The sequence below is a fragment of the Ixodes scapularis genome, unplaced genomic scaffold (assembly GCF_016920785.2).
Source record: "Ixodes scapularis isolate PalLabHiFi unplaced genomic scaffold, ASM1692078v2 PGA_scaffold4__175_contigs__length_147842914, whole genome shotgun sequence".
Classification (NCBI taxonomy): domain Eukaryota; kingdom Metazoa; phylum Arthropoda; class Arachnida; order Ixodida; family Ixodidae; genus Ixodes; species Ixodes scapularis.
The window spans coordinates 40,830,941-40,846,430 of record NW_024609879.1 but is presented as its reverse complement, the minus strand read 5'-3'; the positions used below and the strand labels follow the sequence as shown (position 1 = coordinate 40,846,430).

General features: G+C 51.3%; 1 pseudogene; it reads left to right on the top strand.

The window, feature by feature from the left end:
* Nucleotides 1-5,242: 5,242 nt before the first annotated feature.
* The window catches only part of LOC115312317, a 38,890-nt pseudogene continuing 28,642 nt past the window's right edge, over nucleotides 5,243-15,490 (top strand).

Here is a 15,490-nt window from a genome sequence, read left to right as displayed (position 1 = left end):
GATGATGGAGACGTTCTCGCGACAAATCGCGACGACTCCAGGAGTCGCGAGTGCCGCGCCTATGTCTCTGCCCCGACCGCGGTTGTCCGTACCGACGCCGACCTACGCGGGATATTCCGACAGGAAATCGGTCCACGATTTCTTACAGGACTTAGACGCGTATGTAGCCGCGTTGGGAGCGTCAGACGAAACGGCCTTGGTGCAGATCGTGCCAATCGCGTTAACGGGCGACGCGTCGCGCTGGAGACGGTTGCAACGACCGTTTCTATCGATGGCGGACTTCCGGACGCGGTTTAGGGGGGAATGTTTGCCCCCTGATTACGAGATGCGGATTAGGGACGAACTAGCTAATCGCACTCAGCACCCCGACGAGAGCCTCGTGGAGTACGTTCGCGCGCTCCAGGAGCTCTACTCGAGGGCCGAACCATCCGCGTCTGACGCAGAGAAGGTAGCTAGAGCGATACGGCAATGTCACCCTAGATTCAAAGCCTATCTGCGCGGACGGGATTTCGCGGATCTGGAGGCACTTGCCAGAGAGGCGCGAACGGTCCAAGCGGGCTTGCTCGCTGAGCTGCAGTACCGCCCCCCTCCGAGGGCCGAGGAGTCCCTAGAGCCAAGATGCGCGTGGGCAGGACGCGCCGCAGACACTCACATTGAGTCGCGGACAGCGTATACAGCCGTTGCGGAGCGCGGTCACGGGGAAACTATAACGCCCCGGGCTTTGGACCCCTTCGCTTACGAGCAAAGGCGCAGGGCAGCCAACGCAAACTCGGCCCGAGTGCAGACCCGTAGGGGTGGCGCAGTGGTCAACCACCGCAGAGGCGCGACTGGTCACGACAGTCGCGGGAATCATGACTCACCGCGGTTTGCCACAGATGAAGTGTCACGTGAGAATAACGATGGACAGGTTGCGCGTAACGACCGGCCACAAGTCAGGTGTTACAACTGTCACCGTCTTGGGCACATCAGGCGGCATTGCACGTGGGTAGCGTCTGGTTCTCAGGGTTCCCAGGGAAACGCCAGAGGCCGGCGCCGCTAATCAGGTCCTCTGAGTCGAGGTTGCCGGCCGCTGCCGAGGCCCAGTATCAGTGTGCCGACAGGGCTGAAATTGTGGCCGGCGACCGCGTGGCGATGGCCCCGTCGGCGTGTCGGGCTCAGAGCACGACACCTGAGAAGGGCCCGTACGTGCGTGTAGAGATCGGTGGTAGAGAATATTCGGCACTAATTGACACCGGTTCTACCCTTTCTCTAATTGGCGATAATGTGTACGAGGATTCCGCCAGGCACGGTCAGGACAACGACAGCGACTGCCAGGCCCAGAACCAAGACGCCGAACAGTAAAACGATTTGAATCAATCCTTGCTCGTGTGACTTCTTGGGAGAGCGGACCAGGCAGGGACCGATTGGGCAGCAGTATAGTAGAGCGACCCACACAACTGAGGCTGGTAGCTGGACAAGGAACGTCGAAGCCAAGCTGCCTGGCCTAGGCCTGGCCTGGCCCATAACGAACCCCGGAGCGGTCCACCAGCGAGGTCTGGAGCAAGACCGGTGGAAACGGCGAGCCCGGGCCATATGACCTGAGCTATGACGATCCCGGGGTGGTACCGCAGCGAGACTCGGGCATTGATAGCCCGGGACAGCCAGCCTACGCAGCGCTGGCGTGGAAAAGGCGATCCGCAGGCCTGGACACGGACCCCGACAGTGAGCTCTGATTGACGGGCGACAACAAGGACCGGAAAGCCCGGACTACCGGCTCTTGACGACGGGCAACCGAGAGGTACAGTAAACCCATTCGCTGTCTTCTCGTTGCAATGTGTGATTCCCTGGATGACGGGCGGAACGCGTACCGATCGGGCGGGATTATTAGTTGTGGACCTCCGTAAAGAAACCCACATTAAAATGGCGCCCCACGTTGGGCGCCAGTTATGTGGGTCGCTCTACCATACTGCTGCCCAATCGGTCCCTGCCAATCGGCCTCAAGTCCAGGATTATGCCCTCACGACAGACTTCGTCTGTCGTGAGGGCATAATCCTGGACTTGAGGAACAACGGGTATCGTTATAGTGCGTTTTTCCTCTTATTCCCTTTGTTGCCCCATCATCTCTGGTGCAGGGAATGGAACGTTCGCTCGCTGCGTCACACCAGGAGCAGGTATTAGCTGCGCGAGTCGTGCCCGGGAACGTCAAAATGATAATTGCGTGTTTCGATGGGCCCGCCGACCAACGGCGGATGCTAGCGAACGCCTTGTCCCAACACGCAGCTATGTTTACCGAGAGACCGGGGCTTACGACTGTTTTACAACATAGGATAGATACAGGAGAGGCCAGGCCGTGGGGGTGTAATCCTAGACCACTAAGCGTACATAAACGGGCTCTCCTAGACGCGGCTCTCGACGAGATGCTGGACATAGGGGCGGTGCGGCCATCGCAGAGTCCCTGGGCGTTTCCAGTAGTTTTGCCGCCAAAGAAAGACGGCACCGGGCGCCTTTGCGTTGATTACCGAAGACTTAATGAGGTCACTAGAAGGGACGCGTATCCTTTTCCCTCTATTGAGTCTATAATGTATTCGCTTGGAGGCGCGAGAGTTTTCACCACGCCGGATTGTAGCAGGGGCTTTCTCCAGATCTAGGTGGCGCCAGACGATGTCCAAAAGACGGCGTTCACCTGTTACAGGGGGTTATTTGAGTTTACGCGTCTTCCGTTTGGGTTGTCGAACTCACCGTCGAGTTTCCAACGGCTCATGGACATCGGCTGGGCGATGCGAAATTTAACTTCGCCATGGCCTACATGGATGACGTTGTGGTATTCTCCAAGTCGTTCAAAGAGCACCTAACTCATCTCAAGATCGTCTTAAGGCGAATGAGTGAGGCCGGTCTAACAAATAATCCAAAAAAGGTGCAACTGGCCGCCTCAAAGGTAAATCTTTAGGCTTTGTCGTAGACAATGGTACCTTGAAGCCGAACGATGAGAAATTGAGGGCCATTCTCGATTATCCACCACCGCACGATGTAAAGAGCCTTCAAAGGTTTCTGGGGATGGTTGGCTTTTACCGGCAGTTCATCCCGATGTGCGCGGAGCTGGCGCGGCCATTGAATCTGCTGCTCCGGAAAGGCTCGAGGTGGGTCTGGGGTCCAGAGCAGGGTGCTGCCTTCTCGTCTCTCGCGAGGGCAATAGCAAGCACCGCTAGCCTTCGGTTACCAGAACTTAATCGGCATTTTGTTGTGCAGACAGATGCGAGCGACTACGGTGTCGGAGCAGTATTGCTACAGGAGCACGATGGACAGTTGCGCCCTGTGGCATTAACTAGTCGAACGCTCACACCGTCGGAACGCAACTACAGCGTGACGGAAAAGGAGGGGTTGGCCGTCATGTTTGCTCTGAAGAAGTTCGACCTCTATTTAGACGGTACGACTTTCGTTACTCAGACTGATCACGCAGCACTTACCTGGATTCAGAGGCTAAAAGACCCCGCGGGAAGGCTGGCCCGCTGGGTACTAACCTTGCAGCGCTACTCGTACACGGTTGAGTACCGAAAGGGATCGACCAACAAGGTCGCGGATGCGCTCTCTCGGGCGCCCCAGGATGGTGGTTGGGAGGAGGTGACGCAACCAGAGTCTAGCGAGAAGCGCGGGAAGAACAGGAGAATGTCTCCGGATGCAGGGGTGAGGTCCCTCAAGGACGGTTGGGAGGAGGCGAAGCAACCGGCACTCGTAGCAGCCTTAGCGCGCGGCACGAAGGAGCAAAGGATCGTCGCTTGGGGTGAAGTGGTCAGCAAGGAAGAGCTTGTCGAGGCCCAGAAAGCAGATGGTTTTTGCCAGCGGGTGTTGGGTAAACTGGCTGAAATTGCGGTCGACACCGGGAAGGCTGGCGGTCGAGTTAATGATCAATTTGATCCATATCTGCTGGGCGAAGACGGCTTATTGCTTCGCTACATCCCAACGATCGATGAAGGGGAGGGTAATGAGTCTCCCTTCAGGGTGGTGATTCCCAGGAAGCTACGGAAGAGGTTTATCGGGTACTTCCACGACTCGGCTCTGGCAGGTCATGGCAGTGGCAGCAAGACTTTTCATAAGTTATGCCGCGCCGCGACCTGGCCGGGGATGAGGCAAGACGCACTCCGATACGCCCGCAGCTGTCCAGCCTGCCAGAAAGCGAAGCCCAGAGGGGGCAAGCCTCCGGGCTTGATGCAGTCGGTGGAAAGTCACTACCCGTGGGAGATCGTCGCTTGCGACATCATCGGCCCACTGCCGAGAAGTCCGCGGGGAAACCAGTACCTCTTGGTTATTACCGATCATTTCTCAAAGTGGGCAGAGCTGTACCCACTGAGGAAGCTGGTTTCAGAGCGGATCTGGGAAAAGTTACTGGATACTTTCCTACGCTTCGGCACACCCAGGTGTCTCATTAGTGATAACGCTAGTTATTTTACTAGTAAAGTGTTCGTGGACTCCTGCTTTGCGCTGAACATAAAGCACAAGAGGACAACACCGTACCGTCCCCAAGCCGATATCACTGAGCGTGTGAATCGGAATATCAAAAGCATGTTGATCGCGCTAACGGAGAGACACCGAGATTGGGATGAGCACATCGCTGAGATGGGTTTCGCCATCCGGAATACTGTGAACAGATCGACTGGTTTCACGCCAGCGTTTCTGAACCTGGGTAAAGAGATCCCGTCTCCGCTGGAGAACGAGTTACGGAGCAACCAAGGAACACCAGGACGTCCGCTCTCTAGGTATGCAGAACAGCTAACGAACCGCTTGTCTGGGGCGCTGCACGATGCTAGAGAGAATCTTGATGCCGCAAGGATCGAGCAAGCGGCGCAGTATGACAGGAGCCATAGGCACTTGGAATTCAAGGTTGGTGACTTGGTCCTGAGAAGAACCCACCCTCTGAGTAACGCAGCTAGCGGTTTCGCCGCATCGCTTGCTCATAGATGGGAAGGGCCCTATGAGGTAAAGACGCGAATGTCACGGCTTACTTATAAACTCACTCGGTGTGATACAAATGAGGAGTCGGGTCCAGTTCACATCGCGGACTTGAACGGGTATTACCGTCGCGATGGGGAACATAGTGAATGAAAACTACCGCCGCCGCCACATTCGGCCACAGAAAGTGATGATTTTCCGGTGTCTGACAGAGTTCTTTCTACACAGGATGCCTCCTTGGAGAAACCGCCCCAGGGGGCCATACCCAGGAGGCCCACCGGACGGGCCAGGCCCCGGGGCGGCTGGACCCCAGTGGTCCGGTCGACCAAACCCTCGGGGCGGCCGCCCAGGGAGGCGTCAACACCGGGGATGGCCGAACGGCGGAGCGGGCCAGCGCCGCCCGGGCTCCGCAGGTACCGCGAGCCCGGCAGCCGGCAGGCCTGCGCGGCACGGGGCAGGGCCGTCCGCAGCAACATCGCGGCACCAGGCAGGGCCGTCCGCGACGGAGCCCCCGCACCACGGAGCGGGTCCGTCTACGACCGGGGGACCTGCCTGGAGTAGGCCCCCCTGCCACACCGTGGCCACGTGGACGGCGTGGGAGGAAGGAGGGGCGGTCCACTTCGTTTCCCGCCGGCGTTGGAAGCATCAACCCAGACCAACGCCTGGCCAGCCCGACCACCAAGTCCCACTCCCGTTCCGTGGCCACACGCAGCCGGCGGCGCCACGGGTCTTGGGAGCGCCTGACACCTGCTGGCTGCGCGGGGTCCCGATAATACATCTGGAAACCCACGAAGCAGGTCGACTCCATTCTGACCTGCTGGAGGCACAGCCCCTCCCGGACAACGTGGCGACAGCGGTCCAGACCCTGAGGGCAAGCCGCCCGGACCTCCTGGCTCCCGCTGCCTTGGCCTCCGTCAGGCCAGCCCGGCCTCCCGAAAACCGTGCCGCCGCACCAGCTGCAACAGCCGCCGCCATCGAACCCGCCACCACGACGGCCCCCACAACACCGGCCGCCACCACATCCTGTGGGCCAAGTCATCGGGCCAGTGTCGTGTACCAGCCTCCTCCGTCCCCCTCGACTTCCGACGACACCATCATGGCCGAGGTAGAACAACTCCTCGGCCAAAACCAGTGAGCACCCGGCGCCCCCCCGAAGACCGGGCTTTGAGGGGGGGGGGAAGTGTGGAAAGCCGAGGAGGACGACGGCGCGCGAGGGGGCAGGAGCGGTGGCCGGCGGCCCGGTGCGCGTGACAGAGTGCACGAGGATTCCGCCAGGCACGGTCAGGACAACGACAGCGACTGCCAGGCCCAGAACCATGACGCCGAACAGTAAAACGATTTGAATCAATCCTTGCTCGTGTGACTTCTTGGGAGGGCGGACCTGGCAGGGACCGATTGGGCAGCAGTATAGTAGAGCGACCCACAAGTTGAATAAACTAAATACTTCGTTTTTCGAAACCATCTTGCCGTATTAAACGTATTAAGTTCCCCTAGGTAGAGCTAGTCATTACGGATGATTGTGCCCATTGCGTACCATAAAAATTTAATTTGCGACCTACAATATTTACAAACTCAATTAACTCTGAATAAATGGACCACTTGGCATTAACACTTGGCCTCACCATGACTGTCCGCCAACATCTACATAATAATTTACATGAACCTATGTATTTCAAGAAAATATTTGGTGCGAGCTGCTTAAAACACAATAGCACTTTTGAACAAGTGCTGATTGTTGGGCAAGTTGGTATGGTACGTTAGAAAACATGATTGCGCTTTGAAGACGGAGACATAGGAAGGACAGACACCACAGAGTGCTAGCTTTCAACTGATTTAATTCAAGAACCTTAGCGTAGAAACACACTGCGTCACCGCACCACATCTCAACCAATCCGTGGCCCTGCCACGGACCGCAACTACGCCAACTCCTTATCCGCCAAGTCAATTGACGCCACACTGGCACAACACGTGCCGGAACTATTTATAGCGTCAGCCTCCATAATCTCTCTAACAGACATATCTTTGTGCCTAGCAAGAACAGTAGACGAAGCAAATAATGGTTTGCACTCGCAGTCATGATCTGTCGTGTCACTTTCATGACTGCGGGTGAAAACCATTATGCTTCGTCTACTGTTCTTGAGAGGCACAAAGATAGGACCGTTAGCAAGATTATGGAGGCTGACACTATAAATAGTTCAGGCACAAGTTGTGTCAGTGTGGCGTCAATAGACTTGGCGTATAAGGAGTTGGCGTACTTGCGGTCCGTGGCAGGGCCACGGATTGGTTGAGATGTGGTGCAGTGACACAGTGTGTTACTACGCTGAGGTTCTTGAATTAAATAAGTTGAAATTTAGCGCTTTGTTGTGTCTGTCCTACCTATGTCCCCGTTTTCCAAGCGCAATCATGTTTTCTAACGCACTTTTTTACACTAATAGAAAGCCTGTAGTGGGCCACAACTTAAGCAATTTTCACTTCATTATGAAGAGCAATTACACATATGTGAACCATAAATATAGGCATGCACTGAATTTTTTTCTTAAGCTGAACGTGCTATGCTCTGTTTGCTATATAAATCTTTGCAGAGCTGACAATGTGCAAGTTCCTGTTTTTTTATATTTTACATGTCCCGACTGCTGGGTGTGGTAGGTACATAAGATTGATGACACGAACGAAACACAATGATTATTTTAAGAATTTGTTTGGGTATAGCACGAGTAAAGCGATCTGCGGGAAGTTATTTCTGCGACACCGTCGAACCTACATCCGGGGGCTTTAAGTTGACATGTTAATCATGTCTGCAGACTCCTTTTTGTAATTGGAACTCCATCCGACCCAAGATTTGAATATGTTTTTTTTTTTTATTTTAGGCTTAGTAGTGATTTTACTGTTCTATTAATAGGTAAGAAGAATGCTTATTTCAAGTGGCATACCTAACACCTGGTGGCACGAGGACTCCCCTGTTGTGATGCTGATCGAAAGTCACAGGCAGGCAGATACTGCGATGCTCTTGTTGCTGGGATTACCTCCCCCATGGTCCTGGCCAGACCACAGAAAAAGATTGAGTCCAAGCTTGTGGCCACTAGGATCTCCAGATCTTGAGGCACCCAAGTAGCTGAAAATAAAAACAAATCACAATCAAGTACTTGGCAGAGCTACATTAGAATGGCTAGCATATTCTTTCGTGATCAGCACATAGATCCTCTTATTTTAGTCATAGTCACCCCCCAGGACAAGGCCACGTAGGCGTCAAAATGATGGGCACCGAATTAAGGCGAATGGTTAAATGCATTCATTTAACCCTCTTTTGCCCCAACCTGAGAGACTTCTGTCAGATATTCACATACAACTGTAAAGACTATAAATAAAACTACTACTGCAATGCAGAGACGTATAGTGGGAGAGTTTAGCCAGTGGGTGTGGCGACGAAGGCGCCAGAGAGGAGGAAAGGGAGGAGAACGCCGAAGGAGGGATAGAGAAGGCAGCAAAGAGGCAAAGAGATGACCGCCATTTTGACGCAAAGCTGTCGGCACGGAGCACTGTTGAAGCTATGCGTCGTCTGCTACGGGCTTATTTTTTTTTTTTGCCTGAATAAAAGTGCGCTCAAACATGGAGGAACTTCTTTAGGTTTTTAAGCCACCGAGGAATAACACTATATCATTTTATTGCCAGAGCCTGCCAAATAAAAGGAAAGAACCGAAATTTGAATATCGATATCATGCCGGGCAAATGAATGAAAATGGCGGCCCTCCCCGCTCAGCTGGGAGCAGCCTAGAGTTCACGCGCATGCGCTCAGGCCTCTTGCTCTGTGCCGCGGGCTGATCAGCTCACTCGGAAGGGAGACGTTACGGCAGCGAAATCATAGACTGCCAGACTCTCCCCATATATGGCTCTGCTGCAATGGAAAGATTTTCCTACCCTCGTGCTCAGCGAGAGTCGACTAGGGATACAACTCCAGTTCATACACTCGCTGAACATGAGGGTAGAGTGTACCAGCAGAGGGCAGGTGTCTGGATAGAATGTGTTTAGTGGCACACCAAGAGGGTAACGAATAAGAATGGGTACTACTCTGAGCAAAATGGCAAAAAAGCGTGGATCTCGGCTTCACAATAACAGCGGCACACAGTACCTATTTTACTGACAAAGCGGTACTAAATCATTATTTTCAGCTACCTAACTAAACTAGATATTCCTCCCGGCTTGCTTTTTAGGAAAATCTCTAAATTTAGAAGAACTATTAAGACAACGGCTAAAAGAAAAAAAGCAATGGCAAAACCAGCAATCGAATTCGCCTGCTCTCCAGTAGCACGACATCTATGGCAGGCAGACCTGCAGAATGAGCAAGCAGTTTAAAAAACAAAGTATGTCCTATGTATAATTTTTTTTATGCTGCAAAGCAAGCGCTGCAAGGAGGTTTCACGACATTAACGAACTTTCTTGCAATCAGTTGAGAACAAATTAGAGGAGTGAACTTGTCCTTGCTACTGGCATAACGTTTTATTGTTGCCCATGAAAACTCACATAAATTTGTAAATAAAAACAAAAAAGACTAACTTTCATAAAAAAAATCTGTAACTTTAACAAAGAAAAGTTACCTTGAACAAAATATGTACAATACAGTTGTACAGCGTCCATTTGTGTGCTTAACCAATTTTGAGGCAAATCGGCAACAATGAAAAGAAGACGTTTGAGTACAATTAAGGGAAAGACAGAAAGGATGCATACCTACAACAAAAAAAATTTAGAACGACCACGGGCAGGAAACTCTGGTGAGGCTCTCGGAGCGACACCCTGCAATGGGCCTGCGCAGACCACGGAACAAGATCGGTCAGAGCTTGCAGCCATAAGGTGGTTCATACCATGAAGTTACAGAAACGGGTGCAATTGGAAGCAAAGTGCATTTCATTTCTCTGAAAAACGAAGAGTTTAATAGCTAGTATGCATTCATAAGGTGATACAGTCATGAATGCACAGACTTTTCAATGCACTTCTATATCAACAACTTGTTAACCATGCCGGACAACACTAAAAACTGAAAGCATTATTTTAAACTATCTCAGCTTAAAGTTAACCAAGACAGAAGCTTCAAGCCATCCTTGCAAATTCAGTGCACAAAGCAAGCCATGTGACCTTCTAGTTGGACGCCATGGTACGTCCAGCTTATAATCATGTGTCATGCTGTTTTAGCTACAATGACTTGTAGTGTCAAAAGTGGTCCAGCTTAAAGAGACGCAATGAATAGACGTTTTTGAGTGGGGCCCTCACCTAGTCTGCAGCTACATTGCGAAATAGGACGTTCCAACCGGGATGTTTGCTGCCTGTAACAACACGACGAGCTTGTGCCCAGCGATTGTTCGAGTTGAATGCATGTCCTCGACAGTGCCACTATTTGACAAGCATTTCTATGAATGTTAAACATGACTGACTTACAGAGAGACTCCACCTCAACGACTAATGACTTGGGATAGCTAACTGAATACTGATATATCAACTAAATGCAAAACAATTACCTGGCAAGCATTAAATTTTTTAAGAGGCTGGGTCGACTCCGCATTAAGTTGAAGGAGTCGATGCGTAATAGGACAATACAAACAAAAATATGCCTCAGAATTCTTTTTGCACCCCCAAAATGATGTGTTTTTGAAGGTAAGGTACACAATGTTCTTGATTTAGAAAGTGCCTCAGCTGTACAAATGCATATGCAATAAGGGTTCTTGACAAGCCTATTCTACTCAGCTCTGTGCAGGTTAAGCTAAGTTAGAGTATAGAAGTACACGCTCACTGACACCATCAGAAAGGCAGGGAGAAGTCTCCGTTGTTCCACCTCCAGCCCGTCTGCTACCTTCGATGACGTTTCAGCGCCTGATGACCCTGGAGCGAGCACATCTGTCCAAAGCGGGGTGAATAGCACAAGCACGTGCTGGAGGACGCCCAGCCATTCTCTTTTTGTCATCGGCTATACCACATATTTTAAGTAAGACATATTTTTAAGTGAAGAAAAGTATTGCAAATATGCAATCCACCTTAAAGATAACAACAGTTGCCATTCACCATTTTCCAAATAAGTGCTCCCACCTATCGGAACATCTACAGATGTGGTGCGTGAGTAGGTTCAGGACTGAGAGGCTAGAAAACGAAGCGCTCACAAGGATTGACTGGCCCTTCCAACCATGCGGGTACATTCGTCGCAAGTTCCCTATTTGTAGACAAAATGATTTAAAATGAGCAAATCTTGTCTACGCCCGAGGTAGAACATTGAATTGCGATTCCCCCATATTGTGCGAACCATCCTTCAAACTGCGGTACCACCTGCAAATTAACTATGTTGTGCTGCGTCACGCGTCCATGCTGCCTGCTTCAGAGGAAAACCACTGCTCGTCTTGAAGACGACATCCCACAGTGTACAGGCAACAATGTTTAACGAACTAAACCAAAATTGATATCATTCAATAGACACAGATAGGCTCACAAAGTGTCGACACCATGATTGTTGTTGTTGGTTTTACTCTTGCATACAAACAAAAGTGACTTCCTCTCTCCTCCGATGTACAGAAAAAACCCCTTAGCTTGGTGCCCCTATTTCCTCTCGAATCGGTCACAGAGGACATAATCGCAGCCACTGAATTCCGCAAAATTAATGGCCGCGAAAATTAAAGGTTCGCCAACATTAAGGGGTTTACTGTTCTTCTGAGTGTCACATGATGCTAACATTTCAAGGAGGGTGAAGGTATTGGTTTAAGAAAAAATTGACCTATGAAAAAAATGCCCTTCTCCAGGTTAGGCACGCGAGGTTCTTTTGCACTACCTATAAGGTGGCAAGTTTATTTCGGCAGAGCTTTTGTAAAACGGAGTCAAAAAGTAGCTATACTTGGCGTCAAATATTTTGTGGTGCATTATAAAGCCAGAGTAGGTTCCACAGTGCTTCAGCAGAGCACTGTTTGTTGCGAGAGCATATGTGGTTTAGTGTTGCATCCCATTTGCATGATCTAGAGAAACTAGCGCTGACAGAGTTGGAGCTCTCCAAATATTAACAGCCGACTGTAGAAGCATTGAGAGATGCACACATGCGAACTGTGCATTTCTTAAAGGTGGATTCGAGCAAAGGTAAAAACAATATCTATACTTACGGCCGCCATACTTGCCTTTCCCAAGCACGACCACTTTTCCCTCGGTAGCACCATCCAGCAAGAAGCACCAGCAACACGCCCATGAGACGCCGCCGACTCCTGGATTGAATGACGACCCGCCTGAGGTCTTGGAAGGAGATCCGGAACACTGCTTTAGGTCAGATGTTGTATCTGGTGGGGCAGGGACCAAAAGTAAAAATTAACACATTTATCTGAAGCGCTACATTCCTATAGGATGGCAGTATTTTTTTTAGGCCAGTGATGCGCTTTAATTAAACACAAATGATTGGTTTATATGATGAACCAGCAGCCCCTATTTTGCTTAAGTGTAACGCAGTGTCGAAAGTTACGTCTGACGGAACCCGAAATAAAAATTAAAGTTACGCCCAACGTAACTGTCAAGCATTCGATTTACGTCCGACGTAACCCAAAATAAAAATTCAAGTTACCGTATTTACTCGAAAATAGGTCGAACCCTATTTGTTGGACCCACCGAGAATAAAAAAAAATAATTCAAATATAGGTCGACCTTTCTTTTTTTATTATTACGAACAGTTGAAATTTTGGGCAAAAGAAACAAACCTTTATTTACATCACTCTCAGCTAAAGCACGGGGCGATGCCAAAAACTTTATCACCGTCAGAACTTCTGGACATGTCATCGTCGTTCGAAGCTTCGTCAGCTTGGTAGACATCCTCGCAAATTCGCAACAATACTTCACCGACACCGTTGTAAAATGACAAGAAGAAAGGAAAGGAGGCGCAAAGCGACGAAAGACAAACTACAAAGACGCAAGCAAAGCCGCCGTGTCGCCATGAGCAAAACGTGAGCCGAGCGTTGGCCGAGCCGCCTCAAACAACAAACAAAGATAACCTCCGTTTTTTTTTTTTTTTTTTTTTTTTTTTTGCGCGTTTGCGAGGATGGAGGGCGAAATGCATGGCGGATCGCGTTCCTCTCCATCCCCGTTGCCCAGCAAAGGGAACGCTAGTGGCTAGAGGCGTGATGGCGAAACCCGACGCCCGAGATGCGCGCGATAGCGGCACCGACCACCGCGCGCGCGGGTCATTTGAATTGTTTTCGTGCACCAAAAGCTTTTTTGAAACAAGAAGCGGCGCGGCTCTGCGGCAACGCCGGCTCGGTGACTCGATAGCTCCATGCCTCCGGTAGGGTCGGAAAATTTGGTCGCGAAAGTAGGTCAAAATTCGTTAATCACAATTCCCGAAAAAAAAAAAAAGAAAGCTCGACTTATATTCGAATAAACGCGGTAGCCACCCGCGGGACGAGACACACATTATGAAAGCGATTGATGCGAGCGACCAAGGCGATGAGCGACGTTTTCTAGAAGCCCAAGAACCGAGCGGCGCAAGCAGCGAGAGTGAGAAATCTTCGTCGCTCGGCGCCGGCACTTATAGCTTCTCGCCGTCGCTCGTCTCGCTGATCGCTATACTGCTTACACGCCGTTCAGAAAGGCGTTCTAAGTGCTTACCATTGCATTGGGACCAGCCTCACATCAAACCGTAACCAGTCTTGACTTTTTTTTTTTTTTTTTTTTAGCGGCCCAGGTAGGAGTTAACATCGTAAACACCGTTTTTAAGCATGGCTCCTCGTTCATTGCTCGATTTACATTTTCGGTAAATGACAAACCGCAATGAAGCACAATTATTCTAGTTCAAAATTGTCACGAACACTTGGCACGCATGCTTATATTGTAGCGCCCCTAACGTAATTTAAAAGTAGAACGAAAACGGGACGAGATTCGCTTACCGTTTCACGGAGACAGACGCCTTCGGATCCCAGGCCTAAAGAATTCGGAAGTCGCCCGCGGTCCGGCGATCGGACGAGGCGAGACGACCCAGGCCGACCACACCTGGTTGAACTATGAGAGGCGCCGTCGAGTTTAGAACCAGAGACGCAGTAGAAACGGACCACAAAACATCTGTCCCGTAACCGTAAACGAGCCAACGAACCACACCGCTCTATCTTCGCCATTGTTCGCCATCTCCGCGACGACCGGAAGTGGAAGCCGCAAAGTTAGAAAAGCCGCGGCAGCGGAAGCCACTGGGCGGAAGCTTTACGTTTCGGTTTCGCTTTTCTCCAACGCCGGCTACGGTCGCTACGGTTGCGGGCTGGTGGCTTTGCGGCTGGTTGCGACGACGCGAGGGGCCACGAAAAGCCGCCGAGTTGTCCGAGTGCGAGTCACGGCCCACGATACGAGCAACAGGCCGTTTGCCGCTGTCGACCGGCGATGCGGTATCCGCGGCTTGGTGTCAAGATCGGTTTGTTGCCGTGCACGTTGACTCAAAGATCGAAGTTATGCAGTTCCGTTCCGGCACCAGCCGCACCACGTTTTCCGATGCATCGCACGTGGAGGCCTTTCGACGCATTCAGTGAACGTAAAGATCGTGCCCGCTGTCTTCGGTGCTGTGGAAGAAGTTGGGAGACGGAAGAAGCATCAAAACTAAGGCGTTTAGTACTCCAGGCCGGGCCGCCGGTTCACTCTGAACGAGAGGCGACGTGTGTGTGCACGCTTTGAGGAAGCCTCCGTGTTTCGCCGCGCCAGACCTCGCCGATCGCGACCGGACCAACCGGACGCCGAGTCCGAGAGGCTCTTGCGCAGCCAGGAACGGCACCGAGGTAGGAGCTGCTCGTTCTGCGCTACCATGCAGTGCTCTACAGTGCTCGGAGCTCTCGGTGTCATTCGTGCTTGCACTGAAGCCTTTTTTCACCCCTTCGGACGCGCAAGTCGTACTTCGCAAAGGTTTGGACGGGGCCGCCCTCACCGAGCAGTTCCGCTATATTCCGCTTACTTATGATCGCAATAAAAGCTTGTGTTTGTTCTCGGGAAAAAAAATTGCGGGACCGCTCTCCGCGCCGCCGACGAGGTTGGCCGCCGCCATGTTCGGAGCTGTTCACACGCTCCCGCAGCGAGCGGCTTGCGATAATCCTCCCCGTTCCAAAATGCTATGCGCATTATGCCGTTTACATGGCCGCATATTGAATGCGGCAACTGGATTCAACGCGACCAAGTCGCATTGATGTAAACGCGGCTTATGTTCTTTTTCGACATGTATGGTGTATGCAACGATACCGGTGGTGAATGATGTACGTTTTTGTTGGAAGATTGCGGTCGTCTTTCTGCATGTATGATTTGGTTATACCGGTGGTCCTGCGGTATAAGCGTTTGTTGGAAAGATGGCGGTCGCCTACGTCATCGGACGCAAAATCATACCAGCCGCACCGAATCATATCGGTAAGCAAACTGGCTGCCAGTATAGACAGACCCGGAGCCATAGCGTTGCCGGTATCTCCAGTTATGCAGAACGCCAAAGGAAACTAGCTGCATACATAATAACAAGAAATTACGTTGGTGTCATACCAGAACTGTACAAGCAGCAGGTTTGTTTCTTGTACGTTTTTCTAATAGGGTCCCTATCTTCCTATTT